The 23,265-nt window shown below is 47.9% G+C and overlaps 1 protein-coding gene across 1 annotated transcript in view; it reads left to right on the forward strand.

Annotated features, from left to right (window-relative positions):
- The first annotated feature begins 970 nt into the window (after positions 1–970).
- Positions 971–23,265, forward strand: part of TSKU (tsukushi, small leucine rich proteoglycan) — a 30,482-nt gene continuing 8,187 nt past the window's right edge. Inside the window, exon 1 of the mRNA XM_063127886.1 lies at positions 971–1,099. The gene's annotated coding sequence lies outside the window, so the exon portion shown is untranslated. The remainder of the gene's footprint in view (positions 1,100–23,265) is intronic.

A 23,265-nucleotide genomic window follows, 5' to 3' on the forward strand; every position in this document is an offset into this window, starting at 1 on the left:
TAGGCCCCTTCCAACTCTGCTATTCTATGATTCTATGAAATGACACCCGCTGAAATTCCCTTTTCAATACAACTGTTAAAAAGATACAAAAGCCCTGTCCTCCTTTTCATAGGGTTACCCTACGAAACCTGAGCAGGGGGTTGGACTGGATGGCCTTATAGGCCCCTTCCAACTCTACTATGCTATGATTCTATGACTCTCCACTCCTGCCCCCCCCCCAACCTCCCCCTCCAAAATCAGAGGGAGGGTGCTGTTGCTCCACGTCCTGCTTGTGCGGGTTCCTGGCCAACGGCTGGCCGGCCCGGTGTGAGCAGAATGCTGGAGGAGATGGACCTTTGGTCTGATCCAGCAGGGCTCTTTCTGACGTATTCCAGCAGATGTTTCCCCCTTTTCCGCCTCCATCTGCTGAACAATTCTTCCTCCCCACAACCCCGATCCGCTCCCCCAGCGCCACAAACCCAGCTCCTCCCTCGTCGGGTGGGTGAGTAGAAAAAAAGTAGAGGAGGAGGGAGGAGGAGGAGCTGCCTGCCTGCCTGCCTCTCCTTGGCTGGGCGGCGGCGCCACCCGGAAGCCTCCCTTAGCGGAGAAGTGGGGAAGCGGGCTGGACGCGCCGGGCGCAGCTGTGCACTTTTGAGACGCTCCCCGCGGCTTGGGGAGGGGAAAAGAGAGAAAGAAAGAGAGAGAGGGAGAGAGAGAGGAGAACAGAAAAGAAAGAAACGTGCGGGCTGCTATTCAGCTGGTGCCTTTGGGGAGGCAGCCGGTACATGCTCGCACACAGCGCGCTCGCCAGAGGAAGAGGAGGAGAGGGGGGGGGGGCTCGTGCATTAAAGCTGGGGGTGGGCGATTGCAGGGAGCAGAAGTGGAAGGCGGTGCGGTGATCCGGAGGTGCGCAGGGTGTCTCTCTGCCGCTACTGGGGCCATTGCAAGGGGGGTGGGGGCGCCGCCAGCCGCGGGGGAGGGGGGGCGCCGCCGTGGGATTTCAGGGCAAGCCCGAAGCTCACCGGATCGCCGCCGTTGCAGCGAGTCCCGCTGGCTGCCGCCTCGCCCAAGCGCTGATCGAGGGGGAGGGAAGGAGGGGGACCCTTCCCCCCTGGAAAAGGTGAGTGGCCCCGGCGGCTCTCTCTCTCTCTCTCTCTCTCTTTCTTTGCAAACTTTCCGATTCCTTTCTCTGCTGTTGCTCCCTCTTTAAAATAAAAAGAGGGGGGGGGGAAATATTTTTTTTTTAAAAAAAGATCCGTGGTGGCCAGGTGGGGACATTCGGTGATCTTGGATGACAGCCCCCACCCACCCACCCCACCCGGGGTGGGGGACCTCTTGAGAACAGGGAAGGCTGGTGGCTCCGAGGTCAGTGGGGCTGTGAATCCGCTCTGGGGTTCAGTCTGGACCGGTCAGAACTCTGCGGGAGCTCTCCGAGGTGCGGAGCCCCCTCGCTCCCCCAAATGGGTTTCAGCACCTCGGAGAGCTCCCGCCGGGGGTCCTGGACTGGAAGCCGGAGCGGATTCGCGGGCCCCCCTTGACGTCGGAGCCACCAGCCTCCGCTGCTTTTTTGCAAGAGAGAGAGAAGGAGCGAACTTCTCAAAGTCCGGGCTTGTCCCCGGTTAGGCTGCGCTTTCCCCAAGACTCCGCAGTGATTCCCGGAGTGCTCCTTCAGACGTTCGGACGACCTGCGTTTTCTTTTTCTTCCCTTTGACTCTTGATTTCATGCTCAGCATCCATATAGATCCCTGATCTATATGGTGTGAACTTCATCAGAGGCAGGCAGGCCCAGAGGGGGGGTGGGGGACAGGACAGGGGGCACTTTTCCTTGTAACGTCCCCCCCCAGCACTTTTCCCCCCAAATTTGATATATTCAAAATGATTGTAATATTTGGGTGTGACATCCCCTCCCCACTGTCGAAAATTCCAATGTTCTTACACGCCCCCAGATTCCTCCGGGTGGCCCTGATCAGATGGGGGAGGGACACGTGGTGGGTGACTTTCTTGGGTGTGTGTGTGTGTGATTTTCATCCTCCGTTTCTGCAACCGAGAGTTGGGGGGGGGGGTGATGTCTGATCCGAGCGTGTGTGCTTTGAAACTTAAAGTGTCGGTTTCCAGAGAAACTGCAATCGAGTTAGCAGATCAAAACGGAGCGAGACTGCGTGCAGCGGGTCTGTTCCAGAGAGAGACAGAAGGGGAGGGGTGTGGGTGTGGGTGGGTGTCCACCCCGAAATAAAAGACCTTTATTTTCTAGGGCTTTGCAGAAGTTCTGGATTTAAAAGGAAGGAAAGAAGATTACATTCAAATTCAGGGCCTTTTGGCCAGCTGAGCAGGGAATTAAAGAGCACAGGTTTTAGAGGGGCGTGTTTTTAGGCGGCATCCCATACACAGCAAACATGGGTCCCTCTCTTCAACTCCTTAAGCCTGATTCCCACGTTCCCTAACACTAACCCTATGCCACTTAAAAGTGTACAGTTAGAAAATGTGAATAACACGTGGGGACAAACGTGTGGATTTGCAGACCCACAAATTGGGCTGGTACTGGCCTGGTTGACACGAATAACTTGCATGTGTGAATCGGCCAATGCAGAACTGTTTTATTGCTTCAGAAGTTTGTCCGGAGGGGGTGGGTGGGGGTCAGTTTCCACAAATAGCTGTCAGGGGTGAAGGTCCTGTATACACAGGGGGTGGAATAAAATGGTAAAATTCCGAGATGGGAAATAGATTGCAGGTGGGAGTCTACATTTTTTAGTGTTCCCCTCCATGAAAGATTCACTGCAAGTAACAATCTAGCACCACAAGGAGCAGGCTAGGCTACAACCTTTTCTCCTGAGGTGCTGGATGATTATTATTATTATTATTATTATTATTATTATTTCCGGGGCTTAAAATGGTGCCCTCTACCTGCAGTGGTAGAGTCCACCTTGCCACTTCAGCGTTAGGAAACGACCTCTGGCCATCGTCTGTTCCAGGATGAACAACCTTTTCGGCTCATGTGTGATGCTGGCTTGTTCCTGCCCGACTGCTAAGGTCATTTTCGGAGGTTCTTCTCTGGGTGCTGCCCCCACCCTTCTTACCACAGAAGAAGCCTTCTCTGTGGTGGCCCCCCAATCTGCAGAATGCCCTTCTTTATAGACATGTAGATGCCAGGTCAAAACCTTCCTTTTTGAAGCAGGCATTTAACCTTTAATCTGCTGCTTTATTAATTTTTTCCCTGGCTCCTCAATGGTTTTAATTTTAAAAAAAAAATTATAATGCTTAATATTATATTATTTTGATACTTGTATTGTTACCTTCATAGCATTGTAGAACATTAGAGCTGGAAATGGCCTATAAGGCCATCAAGTCCAACCCCCCCCCCCCCCCCGCTCAGTGCAGGAATCCACCCTAAAGCCTTCTTGTATTTGTTTATTTATCAATGGTTATGTTGTTGTGTGGTTTTATGACTGTAAACCGCCCCAAGAGTATTAGGCAGTTGGGTGGCATAAAAATCTAATAAATAAATACATAAATATTACACACCCATGCACATGCACACACAACCCAGCCATCCTGAGACCCATTTCTCTTCCTTTGCTGGGGAAAAAGTGGTATGTTTCATAGACTCATAGAATAGTAGAATTGGAAGGGGCCTATAAGGCCATCGAGTCCAACCCCCTGTTTCAGCCTCTCTGGGGGAGGGATCACACCACCCTTGTGGGAGTGCATGCAGACCCCAGGCCGCACGTTTTGCACCCCTGGTCTACAGCCCCTCTCCAGGGTTTCAGACAGGAATCTTATATTCCCAGCCCTCCCTGGGGACACCAGGGACCTTCAGGCACACAAAGAGGGCGAGCTGTACTGCTGAGCAACGGTCTTTCTCTTGCCTCCTTCTGCTGTTGGAGAAATCGAGTGGTTCTATCATGCATGTGTGAACTGGCCCACCTTCAATTAGGAAGGCAGGGTTGGTTGCAGGCTCTTTGTTGACTGTAATTGCCTTGATAAATCCAGGTTCGCCAGGATGTTGTGTGTGTGCAAACGCTCTAATTTTCCCAAGCAAATGGTTTGCATGGATTTCTCTCTCTTTCCCCCCTCTCTCTCTTTCTTTAACCACTGACTTCCTTCCCCCCCCCTCCTCTTTATGGATTGTGACTCTTCTTCTAAGTGTGTGTTAACCAATTGCCACGGATGCAAGTAATATGATCAGCAGCTGGCGTTCCAATGCCCGCCTCCAGTGCCCAGCCTTTGATTCTAGACATCACCCCTTTTCAGTTTTCATCTCTTCTCGCCCATACTCCTCCTCCTCCTCTTTCTAATCCTCTCCTCCCTAAAGATATCTGGGAAAAAGTGTGTAAGAGGAGAAGCCTGCCTCTGGGATCTTCCTCTCAAAGACTTCCAGATCAGCAGTTGATCGGATGAAAGGGAATCCAGAGAAGAGCTGGGAAACTCCCTGCCCCAAAGACAAAGCTTGCAAGAGAGGTGAAAAGGCGACTTTTCCGAGATGAGCCCAGACATGTCAATTGCCCTGTCTGGATTGAAGTTGCAGGGAGGAAAAGGGAGGTTTCAGATAGGCTGGGATGCAGCATTTGGGTGTTTGCACAAATTCAGAAAGCAGGGGATGTATGGATTTGGTTAAATGCATTCCGTCTGTGTTTCACAGCTCCCTCTTTTGTTCCATCATCCACTCACTGATGGAAATGGATAGATTTTTTTTTACCAGAATGTCATTCTGCTTGCGCTAATTCACTTTACCCGAGTGCACATTAACTAATGCGGAGAAGCACATTTGTGCAAGTGGAAAACTGGCCCACAAGCCCACAGAATCATAGAATCATAGAATAGCAGAGTTGGAAGGGGCCTCCAAGGCCATTGAGTCCAACCCCCTGCTCAAGGCAGGAATCCACCCTAAAGCATCCCTGGCAGATGGTTGTCCAGCTGCCTCTTGAAGGCCTCTAGCGTGGGAGAGACCACAACCTTACCAGGCAACTGATTCCATTGTCGTTCTGCTCTAACGGTCAGGAAGTTTTTCCTGATGTCCAGCTGGAATCTGGCTTCCATGATTCCGTGTCCTGCACCCTGGGAGGATCAAGAAGAGATCCTGGCCCTCCTCTGTGACAACCTTTTAAGTATTTGAAGAGTGCTATCATGTCTCCCCTCAATCTTCTCTTCTCCAGGCTAAACATGCCCAGTTCTTTCAGTCTCTCTTCATAGGGCTTTGTTTCCAGACCCCTGATCCTCCTGATCGCCATCCTCTGAACATGCTCCAGCTTGTCTGCGTCCTTCTTGAATTGTGGAGCCCAGAACTGGGCGCAATACTCTAGATGAGGCCTAACCAGGGTTGTTTTCAGCCCAGCACTCCAGCCTATCAAGATCACTTTGAAGTTTGTTTCTGTCTTCCAGGGTATTCGCTATCCCACCCAATTTTGTGTCATCTGCAAATTTGATCAGCGTTCCCTGCACCTCCTCGTCCAGATCATTAAGAAAAATGTTGAAGAGCACTGGGCCCAGGACTGAGCCCTGCGGCACCCCACTCGTTGCCTCTCCCCAGTTTGAGAAGGTTCCATTGATAAGTACTCTTTGAGTCCGATTCTGTAGCCAACTGTGAATCCACCTAATAGTTGTTCCATCTAGCCCACTTTTAGCTAGTTTGTTAATCAGAATATCATGGGGCACTTTGTCAAAAGCTTTGCTGAAGTCAAGATATATGACATCCACAGCATTCCCACGGTCCACAAGGGAAGTTACCTTATCAAAAAATGAGATCAAATTTGTCTGACAGGACTTGTTCTTGACAAATCCATGTTGGCTTCTAGTAATCACTGCATTGATTTCAAGGTGTTTACAGATTGACTTCTTTATAATCTGCTCCAGAATTTTCCCAGGGATGGATGTCAGACTCACTGGTCTGTAGTTCCAAGGTTCCTCCTTTTTGCCCTTTTTGAAGATAGGGACAACGTTAGCCCTCCTCCAGTCGTCCGGCACCTCACCCGTCTTCCATGATTTTGCAAAGATAATAGACAAAGGTTCTGAGAGTTCTTCCGCTAGCTCCTTCATTACTCTAGGATGCAGTTCATCAGGCCCTGGAGATTTGAACTCATTCAAGGAAATTAGGTGTTCTTTGACAATTTGTTTATCAATCTCAAACTGCAATCCTGCCCCCTCAACTTCTGCTTCACTTTTTCCAGGGGGGTCATAGACCCGCTTTTGGGAGAAGACTGAGCCAAAGTAGGAATTGAGCACTTCAGCCTTTTCTTTGTCATCTGTTATCAATTTGCCATCCTCATTAAGCAGTTGAACCACCATTTTTTTCCTCCGTCTTTTACTACTCATGTATCTGAAGAAAGCCTTTTTATTGCTTTTAGCATCCCTCGCTAATCTCAGCTCATTCTGAGCTTTAGCCTTCCTGACGCCATTTTGGCACTTCTGCGCCACCTGTCTGTACTCTTCTTTTGTAGCCTGGCCTTCCTTCCACTTCCTATATGTATCCTTTTTTGTTTTCAGGTCATCTCTAAGCTTTTTGTGGAGCCACATTGGTTTCCTCTGTTGTCTTCTATCTTTTCTCCTTGTTGGAATTGTTTGTAACTGTGCCTTTAAAATTTCCTTTTTTAAATACTCCCATCCATCCTGCACTCCTTTTCTCATTAGGCTCATTTGCCATGGGACCTTACTTATCATAGTTCTGAATTTATTAAAATCAGCTTTCCTAAAATCCAGAGTACGTGTATGGCTACGCTCGACTTTTGTCTCCTTCATAATCAAGAATTCAAGTATGACGTGGTCACTTTCCCCCAGAGTTCCCGTAACTGCCACTTTATCCACTAAGTCATCCCTATTGGTCAATATCAAGTCAAGGATTGCCGATCCTCTAGTTCCTTCCTCCACTTTCTGTAGGAGAAAGTTATCACCCACACATGTCAGGAATTTCTTGGAAGGGACACTTTTGGCAGTATTGGTCTCCCAATTTCAGCAGGTGTCATTTGTAGGCATGCAGCACCTGGTGAAATTCCCTCTTCATCACAACAGTTAAAGCTGCAGGAGCAATACTAGAGGGATCAGGTACAAAAGACGGTAGGTCTCCTGCAGCTCGAACTGTTGTGATGAAGAGGGAATTTCAGCAGGTGTCATTTGTATGCATTCAGCCCCTGGTGAAATTTCCTCTTCATCACAGCAATTAAAGCTGCAGGTGCCCTGCCCTCTTTTAAATCTGGTCACTCTCGTATAGCTCCTGCAGCTTTAACCATTCTGAAGAAGAGGGAATTTCACCAGGTTCTCCATATATACAAATGACACCTGCGGAAATTCCCTTTTCTATGCAACTGTTAAAGATACAGGAGCCCTGTCCTCTTTTCCATAGGGTCACCCTAAGTAACTGAATCAGATTGGATCACTGGCCTGAAACCTCTCTAAATTATAATGTCTGCACTTTGGAGTAAGCTTACATAGAATTGTGTAATTTACTTACACAATTCAATGTAAGTTGAATAGTTTAAGTAAATTACCCAATCCTACGTATAATTCTATGTGTAATTACACATTTACTTGACGGGGGTGACAAATTTCCTTACATCTTGTGGTAGTAAATTCGTCTCCCCTGTCAAGAGAGTGCAAGAGTGAAACCCTACGTGCGTGCCCTCAGAAGAGTGCAGTTGGAGAAGGAGAAGGAGATAAAAGGCCAAAGGCTTAGATTTAAGCAGGGAGAGATGTCATGTGTGCCTCCGCCCGAGAAGTAATAAAAAAAACCAAACCACTTTTTAACCAGCCAGAAAAATCATGAAATGCTCATTACTCATGGCTTAGTCAAAAGGAAAACCCAGACAGTGGGAAATGAGTCGACTCTTTGAACCACGGTACATCAGAGTTTGTTGGTTTGTTTTACCACAGTTGCTGAAATCTTATCCTGCTGTTGAAGAGTTTGCATATACTATGCACACCAGTTGCTGGGGAACATGGGTAGGAGGATTTTGTTGTGCTCCTATCCTGCTTGTGGGCTTGCTGTAGGCAGCTCGTTGGCCACTTTGTGAACCGAATGCTGGAAGGGATGGACCCTCGCTCTGATCCAGGATGGCTCTTCTTATGTTCTTATGTCGTTACAGAACTGTCTCAATAGCCTTTGGTCTTGTATTGCCTTAAGAATGTAGGACACTGCCTTATAGAATCATAGAATCATAGAATAGCAGAGTTGGAAGGGGCCTACAAGGCCATTGAGTCCAACCCCCTGCTCAATGCAGGAATCCACCCTAAAGCAACCCTGACAGATGGTTGTCCAGCTGCCTCTTGAAGGCCTCTAGTGTGGGAGAGCCCACAACCTCCCTAGGTAACTGATTCCATTGTCGTACTGCTCTAACAGTCAGGAAGTTTTTCCTGATGTCCAGCCGGAATCTGGCTTCGTTTAACTTGAGCCCGTTATTCCGTGTCCTGCACTCTGGGAGGATCGAGACGAGATCCTGGCCCTCTTCTGTGTGACAACCTTTTAAGTATTTGAAGAGTTCTATCCTGTCTCTCCTCAATCTTCTTTTCTCCAGGCTAAACATGCCCAGTTCTTTCAGTCTCTCTTCATATGGCTTTGTTTCCAGACCCCTGATCATCCTGGTTGCCCTTCTCTGAACACGCTGCAGCTTGTCTGCGTCCTTCTTGAATTGTGGAGCCCAGAAATGGACGCAATACTCTAGATGAGGCCTAACCAGGGCCGAATAGAGAGGAACCAGTACCTCACGTGATTTGGAAGCTATACTTCTAGTAATGCAACCCAAAATAGCATTTGCCTTTCTTGCAGCCATATCGCACTGTTGGCTCATATTCAGCTTGTGATCTACAACAATTCCAAGATCCTTCTTGTTTGTAGTATTGCTGAGCCAAGTATCCCCCATCTTGTAACTGTGCATTTGGTTTCTATTTCCTAAATGTAGAACTTTTAGGAAAGTTTATCCAGGTCATATTGCTTGACTGTCTAACCTGGAGTAGGGTGACCATATGAAAAGGAGGACAGGGCTCCTTATTTTTACCAGTTGTATTGAAAAGGAAATTTCAGCAGGTGTCATTTGTATGCATGAAGCACCTAGTTAAATTCCCTCTCCATCACAACAGTTAAAGCTGCAGGTGCCCTGCCCACTTTTAAGTCTGGTCACTCAAGTATAGCTCCTGCACTTTAACTGTTGTGATGAAGAGGAAATTTCACCAGGTTCTCCATATAAAAAAATGACCTCTGCTGAACTTCCGTTTTCTATGCAACTGTTAAAAATACAGGAGCCCTGTCCTCCTTTTCATAGGGTCACCCTACTATACAAACATATAAATGTATAGCACATACACACACACTCACACATACATAGCCAGTGTGGCGTAGTAGCTAAAGTGTCAGACTGAGACTCGGGATCCGAGTTCTAGTCCCCACCTGGCCATGAAAACCCACTGGGTGACTTTGGGTCAGTCACAGACTCTCAGCCTAACCTACCTCACAGGGTTGTTGTTGTGAGGATAAAGAGGAGAGGAGGAGGATTATGCACGCCACCTTGGGTTCCTTGGAGGAAAAAAGGTGGGATATAAATGCAATAATAAATAAATTAAATAAAGAAACCTAAAACAATTTAAACAATCAACAACAAGAAAAATCCAGGACCTGGTTAAAACCTCATCATATGTTGCTGTATGCCTGAGAGAAGTGGAAGGTCTTAACCTGGTGCTGAAAACATATCAATATTGGCGCCAGGCGGGCCTTGTCGAGAAGATCATTCCATAATTGCGGGGTGGGGGGGGGGACACCACTGAGTTGTTTGGTACTTTTATCACACTTTGCTGTAAAAGCAACCAAGGTGGCTTACAAAAAAAGAAAGAAAAATACCATCAAATTTAAAATCAAATGTAAAACTGTTTTTGTTTATTCGTTCAGTCGCTTCCGACTCTTCGTGACTTCATGGACCAGCCCATGCCAGAGCTTTCTGTCGGCCGTCGCCAGCCCTAGCTCCCCCAAGGTCAAGTCTGTCACCTCCAGAATATCATCCATCCATCTTGCCCTTGGTCGGCCCTTCTTCCTTTTGCCTTCCACTTTCCCTAGCATCAGCCTCTTCTCCAGGGTATCCTGTCTTCACATGATGTGGCCAAAGTACTTCAGTTTTGCCTTTAATACCATTCCCTCAAGTGAGCAGTCTGGCTTTATTTCCTGGAGTATGGACTGGTTTGATCTTCTTGCAGTCCAAGGCACTCTCAGCATTTTCCTCCAACACCACAGTTCAAAAGCATCTATCTTCCTTCGCTCAGCCTTCCTTATGGTCCAGCTCTCGCAGCCATAGGTTACTACGGGGAATACCGTTGCTTTAACGATGCGGACCTTTGTTGTCAGTGTGGTGTCTCTGCTCTTAACTATTTTATCAAGATTTGTCATTGCTCTCCTCCCAAGAAGTAAACGTCTTCTGATTTCCCGGCTGCAGTCGGCGTCTGCAGTAATCTTTGCGCCCAGAAATACAAAGTCTGTCACTGCCTCCACGTTTTCTCCCTCTGTTTGTAAAACTGTACGGAACACTAAAATGGCAGCACTAAAGCGCATTAAGGGAGCCCTGCTGGATCAGACCAAGGGCTCGCCTAGTCCAGCACTCTGCTCACACAGGGGCCCAAGAACCAGGAACAGACAAGCAGTAACGCCCGAAATAGCCATGTAAAAGGGACAGTTTAAGAGCTGAGACAAACTGTCTTCCATTCAATATTGGAAAACCCCTGAAGAGCTTCTGAGGAATGCCTCCCCGTAAGAACATCAGAGGAGTTCTGCTATATCTAGTCCAGCGTTCTGTTCACACAGTGGCCAACCAGCTGCCTCTGGGAAACACCCCCATGGGTGTTTCCCAGGGTGCAATAGCAAACTCCCACCCATGTTCCCCAGCAACTGGTATTGAGGGGCATACAGCCTCTGATACGGGAGGAAGCATATAGCCATCAAGACTAGTAGCCGTGGATAGCCTTCTCCTGCCTGAATTGATCCAACCCCCTTTTAAAGCCATCCAAATTGGTCGCCCTCACTACGTCTTGAGGTAGCGAGTTCCATAGTTTAACTCTGCGCTGTGTGAAGAAGTCCTTCCGTTTATCATTCCTGAATCTCCCACCATTCAGCTTTATGGGATGACCCTTACAGAAGACATTTTCCTCCCTATCCATTCTTTCTCCATGCATAGGTCGGAAACTGATGACCCTCCAGGTGTTCTAAACTCCAACTCCCATCATCTCTGACTATCGGCCCTGCTGGCTGGGGCTGATAGGAGCTGGAGTCCAACAAGGTCTGCAGCTTCCCCTCTCTTGCTTTAGAACGTGTCCAGCAATTCACAGGGCTTCAGCTCAGGGACCCTTGCAACACCCCTGTGAGGTAGGGCAGTGCTGTTACCCACCCCCTATTGTGAACGGGGGCGCGGTGGGGGGGGGGTCTTCAGAGACAGGGGTTTGCTTCAGTCCAGCAGAGGAATTCAAGTCTGACGTGAGGTTTGATCTGTGACTCAGGCCCTTGAAGAACCCTTAATGTTTATACATTGTGTAGGTGAGCCCTTTAGACACACAGATGGCCGTTGGGAACTGTTGCAACCGATGCAGGAAACCTACTCCAGGCTGCTGTTGCAACAGCTAAAATTTTAACCGTAGGAGCAAGCAGATGAAGTAAGAGGTTTCCTTTGCATCTGTTCTTGAATGCAGGGGGTTTTCGGCAAGATTTGAGACTTTTCCCTCTCTCCCTTAGCTGGGTCTTTTGACTTTCATCCTCCACAGTTCTCTCTCTCTCTCTCTCTCTCCTGCCTGCTTGTTAAGTCGGCTGGAAAGGCGGAGGAAGAGTGGGGAGCACAGGAGTGGCTTGTGCACACTTCTCAGACAAGTCTTCCTTTTACGCTTCGCCGTTTCTCGGCGCGAGCTCCCAGCCAAGGAGGGCGGGAGAGGGGAAGCGTGTTACGCTTTGGCCTCTTCCTTCTTCCAGGGCTTTCCGTGCCAAGTTTTTGCTAAAGCAAAATAATCCTGGAGCGCCTAGTATTTCAGAGAAGAGAAAAAGCAGGGGAAGGAATCGAAACTTTAGGCAACTTTTCTTTTTCTTTTTAAAGGACTGATTTATTTATTCATTTATTTATTTATTAAATTTTTATACCGCCCAATAGCCGGAGCTTTCTGGGCGGTTCACAAAAATTAAAACCATTCAAAGTATAAAACAACAGTATACAACCATAATATAAAATACAATATAAAAGCTCAACCAGATAAAAACAGCAGCAATGCAAAATTGCAAATTTAAAACACCAAGTTAAAATTTATTTATAGAGTGTTAAAATGCTGGGAGAATAAAAAGGTCTTGTGGTTGGTTGGTTGGTTGGTTGGTTGGTTGGTTTTTAGGCCTACTGAATATCCCAACCTCGAACATGCTCATTCCCCCTAGATAAAGTGAATCATAGAATCATAGAATAGCAGAGTTGGAAGGGGCCTACAAGGCCATCAAGTCCAACCCCCTGCTCAATGCAGGAATCCACCCTAAAGCATCCCTGACAGATGGCTGTCCAGCTGCCTCTTGAAGGCCTCTAGGGTGGGAGAGCCCACAACCTCCCTAGGTAACTGATTCCATTGTCGCACTGCTCTAACAGTCAGGAAGTTTTTCCTGATGTCCAGCTGGAATCTGGCTTCCTTTAATTTGAGCCCGTTATTCCGTGTCCTGCACTCTGGGAGGATCGAGAAGAGATCGTGGCCGTCCTCTGTGTGACAACCTTTTAAGGATTTGAAGAGTGCTATCATGTCTCACTTGCTAGTGAGTTTGATTGTGACAGTGACTAAGGCCGTAGCTAGACCTAAGGTTTATCCCAGGATTGTCCAGGGGTCAAACCTGTTCATCTAAGTGCCACACAGGGCATCCAGCGCTCAGGCAGGGACGAACCCGGGATGATCCTGGGATAAACCTTAGGTCTAGCTACGGCGTAAGGCCTTAGCTCAATGGTTCTTAACCTTTTTTGAGTCACGGACCCCTTTGAAAATCTGGTGAAAGCTATGGACCCCCTCCCTAGAAAAATGCACATAAACAGAACTTTGCATGCAATGAATATACTTTATTTTATTGAAAATTGATTGCCTCATACAGTGTATGACATACACAAAGTATGAATAAATTTCTTTAACTTTCACAGACCCCATCCATGAACCCCATCCATGGACCCCTTGGGGGTCCATGGACCCCAGGTTAAGAACCCCTGCCTTAGCTAGACCTAAGGTTTATCCCGGGATCGTCCCAGGGTCGTCCCTGCCTGCTCCCGGGATATCCTGTGTGTCATTTTCATGAACAGGGACAAACCTTAGGTCTAGCTAACGCCTTAGTAGTTATCTATCTAGGTAGTTTAGCTTTGTAACTACACTGCACAGCACCTGGCTGGATACTGGCAGACTGGGACACAGACAGGCACGCATTTAAAATCACCGCTAACGTCAGCCAAAATAGGTTTAACGTGTGATTTGTGCCAAGGTCCGGTTACTTCCCTTCCCGTCAATTGGCTGAAACCAGCCCCAAGGAGACAAAAGACGCTTTGTTACCTTAGAGGTTTACTGTTTCTGTTGGCATTTTCATAGGCCAAGGGTAAGCAACGTGGTGTTTTCCAGATGTTTTCGACCACAACTCTTATGAGAGCCAGCCAGTGTAGCCGTGGGAGGCATGGGAGAGGTGTATAGAATTATGCATGGTGTGGAGAAGGTGGACAGGGAGACATTTTTCTCCCTCTGTCGTAACACTAGAACCCAATGGGGTCGTCCCAGGAACCTGATCGGTGGGAGATTCAGGGCAGATAAAAGGAAGGACTTGTTCACGCACCACAGAGTTAAACTATGGAACTCACTACCACAAGGCATAGTGATGGACACCAATTTGGATAGCTTTAAAAGGGAGAGAAATTCCTGGAGGAGAAGACTATCCATGGCTACTAATCCTGATAACTATGTACTACCTCCAGTAGCAGAGGCAGTAACCCTATGTACACCAATTGCTGGGGAACATGGGTGGGAAGGTACTGTTGCACGCCTGTCTTGCTTCTGGGTTTCTTGTGGGCTTTGTAAACAGAATGTTGGACTAGATGGGCCCTTAGTCTGATCCAGCAGGAATCTTTTGATGTTCTTTTGATGTTATGGGTTGTAGTCTAAAACATCTGGAGGGCACTGTGGTGCTTATGCCTGGATTAGGCAGTGTGGTATAGTGGTCTTAGAGGAAGGAAAGATGGGTTCTTCAAATGTCCACATTGCCGTAAAGCCACTGGGTCAATTCATTCTCTCAGTGAGCCAAACCAGATATTATGAGGATCTCAGATTAATTTTTCTCCAGGTCATGCTAATATTGGAGGAGTGTGTTTACTAGACAGCGGTGTCAATCATAGAATCATAGAATAGTAGAGTTCGAAAGGGGCCTATAAGGCCATCGAGTCCAACCCCAGGCTCAATGCAGGAATCCACCCTACAGCATCCCTGACAGATGGTTGTCCAGCTGCCTCTTGAAGGCCTCCAGTGTGGGAGAGCCCACAACCTCCCTAGGTAACTGATTCCATTGTTGTACTGCTCTAACAGTCAGGAAGTTTTTCCTGATGTCCAGCTGGAATCTGGCTTCCTTTAACTTGAGCCCATTATTCCGTGTCCTGCACTCTGGGAGGTTCGAGTGCATGTATGACAACCTTTTAAGTATTTGAAGAGTGCTATCATGTCTCCCCTCAATCTTCTCTTTTCCAAGCTAAACATGCCCAGTTGTTTCAATCATCCCAGACTAGAGGACATGGAAGCATAGAAGCATAGAATAGTAGAGTTGAGTCCAACCCCCTGCTCAATGCAGGAATCCACCCTAAAGCATCCCTGACAGATGGCTGTCCAGCTGCCTCTTGAAGGCCTCTAGTGTGGGAGAGTCCACAACTTCCCTAGGTAACTGGTTCCATTGTCATACTGCTCTAATAGGGAGGAACTGGCAGAGAAGGGGTGCTTAATTCCTCTAGCTCCTTCCTATCTCTCCTCTCTCATCTCACACTATTGCCCCGCTCGTGCTCTTCGCTCCTCTGATGCCATGTTTCTCGCCTGCCCAAGGGCCTCTACTTCCCTTGCTCGGCTTCGTCCATTTTCTTCTGCTGCCCCTTACGCCTGGAACGCTCTTCCAGAACATTTGAGAACTACAAGTTCAATCGCAGCTTTTGAAGCTCAACTAAAAACTTTTCTTTTTCCTAAAGCTTTTAAAACTTGATGTTGTGCAGATTTTATACTGTTAGTTTTACCCTACTCTGTGTCTGTTTGGTGCATTCTCTTCCCCTTCTTATTGTTTTATTATGATTTTATTAGATTGTAAGCCTATGCGGCAGGGTCTTGCTATTTACTGTTTTACTCTGTACAGCACCATGTACATTGATGGTGCTATTTAAATAATAATAATAATAATAATAATAATAATAATAATAATAATAATAATCTACTGCCACCAATTTTTCCTTGCAAGTGCTCCTCTTGGGGAGTGCCTTAAACTCTCCCTACTCCCTGTCCCGGCCAGGCTCCTAAGCCAAACAAGAGCCAGACTGCAAGAAAAATAGCCTTGGGGAGGGGGAAGGAAAGAATTTGTGGGTACCAGGAGTGGGGTTTAAGGATCTGTTCCTCCTGCCATCCATTCCCCCCCCCCACCTACAAAGTGCTCCCTGAATTCCTCAGTGTCATCAGCAAATGTGTAGTTGGGACTCTACATCTAAGGAAACATCTAGTTTTGCCTGTCACTTTGCCTACCTCGCAGGGTTGTGGTTATGAGAATCCCTTGGGCAACGCTGGTATTCTGGCTGCTACAATGGGCACACAGCCAATTTAGTGACGGGAAGGAAGATAACGGCCGCCGTTTCATCTGGTCCAGTTTAGAATGCATTTCCACCGCCGTACCTTGGACGGCTGCTTTGGAGTTCTGAGTAGTTCGGACTGAAACCCCAGAGCAGATTCACTGCCCCACTGACATCGGAGCCACCAGCCTCCACTGTCGCCACCACTGAAGTGAGAAACAAGCCAGCGTGGTTCAGCCACAATGACCCCAATGCAAAGTGAGTGAGGATGGAGCCAGGTTTTCGGATCGGATCTTTAATCCCTCCTGACACCATTGTAGCCTTTTGTCTTTTCTCCTACTGCAGGTGTATTTATTTATTTATTTACTACATTTATATCCTGCCTTTTCCCTCTTCCAAGGGACGCAACGTGGCTCACGTGGTCCTCCTCCTCCTCTCCGTTTTATCCTCACGATACCCCTGTGAGGTAGGTTAGGCTGAACGTCAGTGACTAGCCCAAGGTCACCCTGTGAACTCCTTGGCCGAGTGGGGACTAGAACCCAGAACTCCCCAGTCCCAGTCCAACACTCTAACCACTACACCACACCACCACCGATAAAACGCCAACTCTTCTTCAGCCGCTTGGCATCTGGTAGGTTTGGGGGAATCTCTTCCACATGCTGGATCCTAGCCCACGGACAGCTGCTCCTTCGCGCTGCACGTAATTCAACCTCGGGCACACGAATGTTTGTGGTTGCATGCCGAAAGCGAAATCTCGACATATGGCAGTGCGTGTGGCCAGCTGGCCACGGTCGGGCTGGAAGACAGCAGACACCAGAGCGCCCGGTCTTTGCCCCCGTGGCTACCGCACAGGCGTGTCGCTAAACACTTAAAAGATCCGGGGCCCAGACCCAGAGGAGGCACATCTGCATGTAATTTGCATATGCTGATGAATGTCTATATATTCAAATGTGGAAATCATTATCAGATTTAGTTATATTTTACAAGAGGTGAAGCCCGCCAATTCATTTCTCATCCGAATAATTTCAAATCCAATAAATTATCCAATCAATTCGCACACCCTGCCCCAGATCATCCCAAATCAATGGGGAAAGGAGTCCCCCCCCCCAAGCTTAATTGCAAGGAAAGATTGGGGGGGGAGTTTGCAGCATGTAAGAACAGCATGTTCATCCTTCCCTCCTGAACAACCATCCCACTTAAAATCAGCCATCCAAGGTGCAAACCACCTTTAGAGTTCTGACTGAACCCCAGATCACATTAGATTACTGCAATGCGCTCTACGTGGGGCAGCCTTTGAAGACGGTTCGGAAGCTGCAGCTTGTGCAAAATGCAACAGCCAAATTGATAACTGGAACCAGAAGGTTCAAACATGACCTTCAGAGCTCTGGCTATTAAGCGGTATAGAAATGTAATAAATAAATAAATAAAATACCAATTCTGGCCTGCTTGCATTGGCTGCCAATACGTTTCCGAGCCCAATTCAAGGTGCTGGTTTTAACCTATAAAGCCTTACACGGCTTGGGACCACAATATCTGACGGAACGCCTCTCCCGACGTGAACCTACCCGTACACTGCGCTCAACAGCTAAGGTCTTGCTCCGAGTGCCTACTCTGAAGGAAGCTCGGAGGATGGCAACAAGGGAGAGGTCCTTTTCGGTGGTGGCCCCCCAATTATGGAATGATCTCCCCGACGAGGCTCGCCTGGCACCAACGTTGTTATCTTTTTGGCACCAGGTCAAGACCTTTCTCTTCTCCCAGGCGTTTAACAGCATTTAACAACATATGCTAAGTTTGTTTGTTTTTTAATGGAACCCAGAACTGTCGTCGTTTAAAATGGATACTGTTTTACACTGTTGTTTTTATATTTTTTGATGGTTTTAAATTTGTATACTTTTTAACGTTCGCTGTTTTTAACTTTTGCAAACCGCCCAGAGAACTTCGGCTACGGGGCGGTATATAAATTTAATAAATAAATAAATAATCCACCGCCCCACTGGCAACGAAGCTACCAGCCTCTACTGCCTTCCAAGGCCATCTGCCCCACGGCTGAAAGGCTTTTCCTAATGTTTAGCCGATATCTGCTTCCCTGCCGTTTCCACTCTATGACTTTCTCCTGTTCCTTTTAGGAGTCACTTTAGCAAAGCTTTTGACAAAGTACCCCATGACATTCGGATAGGCCTTATCTTCAAAAAGGGCAGAAATGAGGCACCTGGGAACAATAACCCAGGCCTGCAGGACAAACCCAGCCTGTCTGGAGCCTCAATCCGGCTCCCTAGGGATCCTCAGGTGGCCCCACCTCTTTTCCCCAGGAAGCCATTTCCTGGATTTTGTGGAGTTTTTCCCCCATTGCAAAAGGTTAAAAAGCTTGTCCTAAACCTTAGTTACTGACGGTGAGAGCTTTGAGTGAAAAGTAGGGTGAAACTATGAAAAGGAGGACAGGGCTCCTGTATCTTTAACAGTTGCGTAGGAAAGGGAATTTCAGCAGGTGTCATTCGTAGGCATGCAACACCTGGTGAAATTCCTGCTCCATCACAACAATTAAATCTGCAAGAGCCCTGCCCTCTTTTGTATCTGGTCACTCAGGGCAGGGCTCCTGCAGCTTTAACTATTGTGATGAAGGGGGGATTTCACCGGGTGCTGCATGCCTACGAATGACACCTGCTGAAATTCCCTTTCCTGTACAACTCTTAAAGATACAGAAGCCCTGTCCTCCTTTCCATAGGGTCACCCTACATAAGAACATAAGGGGAGCCCTTCTGGATCAGACCAAGGGCTCGTATACTCCAGCACTCTGCTCACACAGGGGCCCAAGAGCTGTCAACCAGGAACAGAGACAAGCAGTAACGCCCGAAATAGCCATGTAAAAGTGACAGTTTAAGAGCTGAGACAAACTGTCTTCCATTCGATATTGGAAAACCCCTGAAGAGCTTCTGAGGAATGCCTCCCCATAAGAACATCAGAGGAGTTCTGCTATATCTAGTCCAGCGTTCTGTTCACACAGTGGCCAACCAATTGCCTCTGGGAAACACCCCCCCCCCAAAAAAAAAGACATGGGTTCAATAGCAGACTCCCACCCATGTTCCCCAGCAACTGGTATTGAGAGGCGTACAGCCTGATACTGGAGGTAGCACACAGCCATCAGGGCTAGTAGCCATGGATAGCCTTCCCCTGCCTGAATTTATCCAACCCCCCTTTTAAAGCCATCCAAATAGGTGGCCATCACTACGTCTTGTGGTAGCGAGTTCCATAGTTTAACTCTGCCCTGTGTGAAGAAGTCCTTCCTTTTATCAGTCCTGAATCTCCCACCAGATACAAAAGACAGCTGGGCTCCTGCAGCTTTAACTGTTGTGATGCAGAGGGCGTTTCACCAGGTGCTGCATGCACACAAATGACACCTGCTGAAATTTCCCTTTCAATATAACTGTTAAAGGTACAGGAGCCTTGTCCTCCATTCCATATGGTCACCCTAGAGATGGGGGAAAGAGAAAGAACCAGTTTCCGTTTGGGGGTTGCTGTGTGAAAGCCCCCCCCCAAAAGAAAGATGGCAGAAAATATAAAAATCTGCACAACCCTTTGCAAAATATAAGCCTAATGGCTTTTATCGTATTTCTTCAATTGTAAGATGCCATCGATAGTAAGACGCACACTAATTTCAGTACCACCAACAGAAAAAAAAATACCTAAGACACGCCTGTGATTCTGAGATGCACCCCGTTTTTAAATCTGTTTATATGGGGGGGAAAGTGCGTCTTAGAATTGAAGAAATACGGTATTAGTTTGCCATTTCATAAGAACATAAGAAGAGCCCTGAGGCTGGGTCAGACAAAGGGTCCGTCTAGTCCAGCACTCTGTTCACACAGTGGCCAGCCAGGGACCCACAAAGCAGGACCCACAAGTGCAACAGCACCCTCCCCCCCATGTTCCCCAGCAATTGGTTTACATAGGCTTACTGCCTCTCACTAGAGGAAGTATTCAAATACTCACTAGAGGAAGTATTCAAATACCCTTCAAATACTTAAAAGGTTGTCACTCAGAGGAGGGCCAGGATTCCAGAGTGCAGAACATGGAATAATGGGCTCAAGTAAAAGGAAGCCAGATTCCGGCTGGACATCAGGAAAAACTTCCTGACTGTTAGAGCAGTACGACAGTGGAACCAGTTCCCTAGGGAGGTTGTGGGCTCTCCCACACTAGAGGCCTTCAAGAGACAGCTGGTCAACCATCCGTCAGGGATGCTTTAGGGTGGATTCCTGCATTGAGCAGGGGGTTGGACTCGATGGCCTTGTAGGCCCCTTCCAACTCTGCTATTCTATGATTCTATGTAGCCATCAGGACTAGTAGCTATCGATAGACTGCTCCTTTCCTTTGCGGCTTTGCTGACTCTGCTCTGAAACCCGGCTCAGCATTTGACCTGGCCTCTTGCTTTGCTGGCTTCAGTAAGAGTCACTTGCAGGGATGCAGAGAGACCCACATGCATGTGCAAAAATAACTGGGGTGGTTGCGGTTGGCGCTGCTAAGCTTGGGAGGCTGCCCCCCCTCCTTTCTTCCTCTTTCTTCACGCGTTGCAACATTAACGGCTCTTAATCCTGCAGAGGGCTGTGGACGGCAGCGGCGGCATTTCGTCCGGACAGCCGTGTTCTTTAACCCCAGCTGTTCGTCACCCGCCCCATTCCCCTGTCCGGACGTCGGAGCTGCGCGAACTTTTAGCCGTCGAGGAACTTTGCCCCGGGGCTTCGTTTGGGACACCACAGCAACAAGCCCCCGAAAGGGGAGAAGCCCTTCACGATGTAATCAAGGAGCTGCCAAACATTGGACTACAACTCCCATCACTGGGGATGATGGGAATTGCAGTCGCAACACTGCTGGAGGGTGCCGCGTCAGGGAAGGCTGGTCTGTTCATTCTTAGGGTGACCCTATGAAAAGGAGGACAGGGCTCCTGTATCTTTAACAGTTGTGCACAGAAAGGGAATTTCAGAAAGTGTCATTTGCATGCAGGTGGCACCTGGTGAAATTCCTTCTTCATCACAACAGTTAAAGGTGCAGGAGCCCTGTCCTCTTTTGCATCTGGTCAAGAGGGAAGGGCTCCTGCAGCTTTAACTGTTGTGATGAAGAGGGAATATCACCAGGTGCTGCATGCCTACAAATGACACCTGCTGAAATTCCCTTTTCTATACAACGGTTAAAGATACAGGAGCCCTGTCCTCCTTTTCATAGGGTCACCCTATTCATTCTCTTTCAAGATGTATTTCTCCCCCGGCCCCGCTTCCCAGCACCTGCCTAACGAAACCGAAGTTTTAAACACCGGGTGGTCCTTTTTAAAATAAAATAAAACCCCTTCTGTTGTTTATAGAACAAGTTCCCTGCAATGGCAAAATGCCAGGCCTTCCAGGGTTCATTCCTTTCCGTCGTCTCCTCAAAGCCTTAGTCCAGTTCCCCGCTTTTCCGCCTCATGTAAACATAGCCTCTGCTATGTCTCCGAGGGCTGCTTCCCCCCCTCCACCGCCTTGCGCTACGTTACAATGCTTTTGCGAGATGTGAATGTGCAGTTCGCTGCTTAAAGGGAAATTGATGCCAGATCATGTGTGTGCTGGTTTGATGTGGGTTATGTGTTTTTTTCCTTCTTTCCCACCCCTGAGTTCCCCTTGAAGCATTTGCAGGCCCAAATGTGTAATTTGTTGTTGTCCTTTTTTTAAAAAAAAAATAGACACAGTTGGGTGGGGATTTGCAGAGAGGTAGGGTGACCAGGATGATTAGGGGTCTGGAAACAAAGCCCTACGAAGAGAGACTGAAAGAACTGGGCCTGTTTAGCCTGGAGAAGAGAAGATTGAGGGGAGACATGATAGCACTCTTCAAATACTTAAAAGGTTGTCACACAGAGGAGGGCCAGGATCTCTTCTCGATCCTCCCAGAGTGCAGGACACGGAATAACGGGCTCAAGTTACAGGAAGCCAGATTCTGGCTGGACATCAGGAAAAACTTCCTGACTGTTAGAGCAGTACGACAATGGAACCCATGACTTAGGTAGGTTGTGGGCTCTCCCACCCTGGAGGCCTTCAAGAGGCAGCTGGACAACCCTCTGTCAGGGATGCTTTAGGGTGGATTCCTGCATTGAGCAGGGGGTTGGACTCGATGGTCTTGTAGGCCCCTTCCAACTCTGCTATTCTATGATTCTATGTAAGGGAAGGCAGTGTGCTAGATATCTTGATCCCAAGCTGTTTGAGGTTTGTATGACAATAACATAACCTTATATGTGGCTCAGTGGCTATTAGGCAGCCAGTACAGTTCTTTTAAAGCCCCAGTGCAGCTTCTAGTTGCAGCTTCTGAACCAGCCACAAGGGCAGCCCCACATAGAGTGCATTGCAGTAGTCTAATTGTGAGGTTACCCATGCATGGATCACCGTGGCTAGGCTATCCCTTATCCAGGAACGGGTGTAATTGGTGAACCAACCGTAGTTGGTCATGAGCGCTCTGTTCCACTGTGGTCACCTGGACCTCCAGTGACAAAGATGGATCCAGGAGCCACCCCCAAACGATGTACCTGCTCCTTCAGAGGGCAGCCAGGGAGCTTTGGTGACTGGGCAGTAACGAAATGTAATAAATAAATAAATAATCTTGTCGGCCACTGTGTAAAACAGGACGGACTTGGTAGGACTCAGGTCTGCTATGGCATGGCTCTTCTTACGCTCTTATTTCTTATTTATTTATTTAGAATATTTATATACTGCTCCCCATTGAAAAATTTCGGCGCGGTGTACAAGGTAAAATGAAAATAAAAGCAGAATAAAACAGTTAAAACAAAATGTAAAAGAAGCAAAAACAGAAATCCAAGGCTGCATATTAAAGAAAGGCTTCTTGGAATAAAGATGTTTTCAGGAGGCGCCGAAAGGAGTATTTTATATTGTATTTTATATTATGGTTTTATACTGTTGTTTTATACTTTGAATGGTTTTAATTTTTGTGAACCGCCCAGAGAGCTCTGGCTATTGGGCGGTATAGAAATGTAATAAATAAAAAAATGAATGAATGAATGGTTGGTGCCTGCCTGACATCCAGAGGCAGGGAATTCCACATTAGGGGGGCCACCACACTGAAGGCTCTTCCCCTGGTGGATTCCAATCAGAGGATGGATCTATGTGGAACCACCAGGAGCAGGCCCTTGGATGACCTCAGTGACCGGGCAGGTTGGTAAGGGAGAAGGCGCTCTCTCAGGTATCCTGGTCCCAAGTTGTTTAGGGCTTTGTACACAAGTACAAGAACCTTCAACCTGGCCCGGTAGCGAACAGGCAGCCAGTGCAGTTCCCTCAGCAGAGGAGTTACATGCTGGAAAGGGGCAGCTCCAGACAACAGCCGAGCTGCAGCATTCTGCACTAGCTCCAGCTTCCAGAGCAGCTTCAAGGGCAGCCCCACATAGAGCGCGTTGCAGTAATCCAGTCTTGAGGTTACCAATGCCTGTACCACCGTGGCCAAGCTATCCCTGTCCAGGAGAGGCCGTAGTTGGCGAACCAACCGAAGATGGTAAAAGGCACTCCGAGCCGTGGCG

The sequence above is a fragment of the Elgaria multicarinata genome, chromosome 5, assembly GCF_023053635.1.
Source record: "Elgaria multicarinata webbii isolate HBS135686 ecotype San Diego chromosome 5, rElgMul1.1.pri, whole genome shotgun sequence".
In the NCBI taxonomy this organism is placed as follows: Eukaryota; Metazoa; Chordata; class Lepidosauria; order Squamata; family Anguidae; genus Elgaria; species Elgaria multicarinata.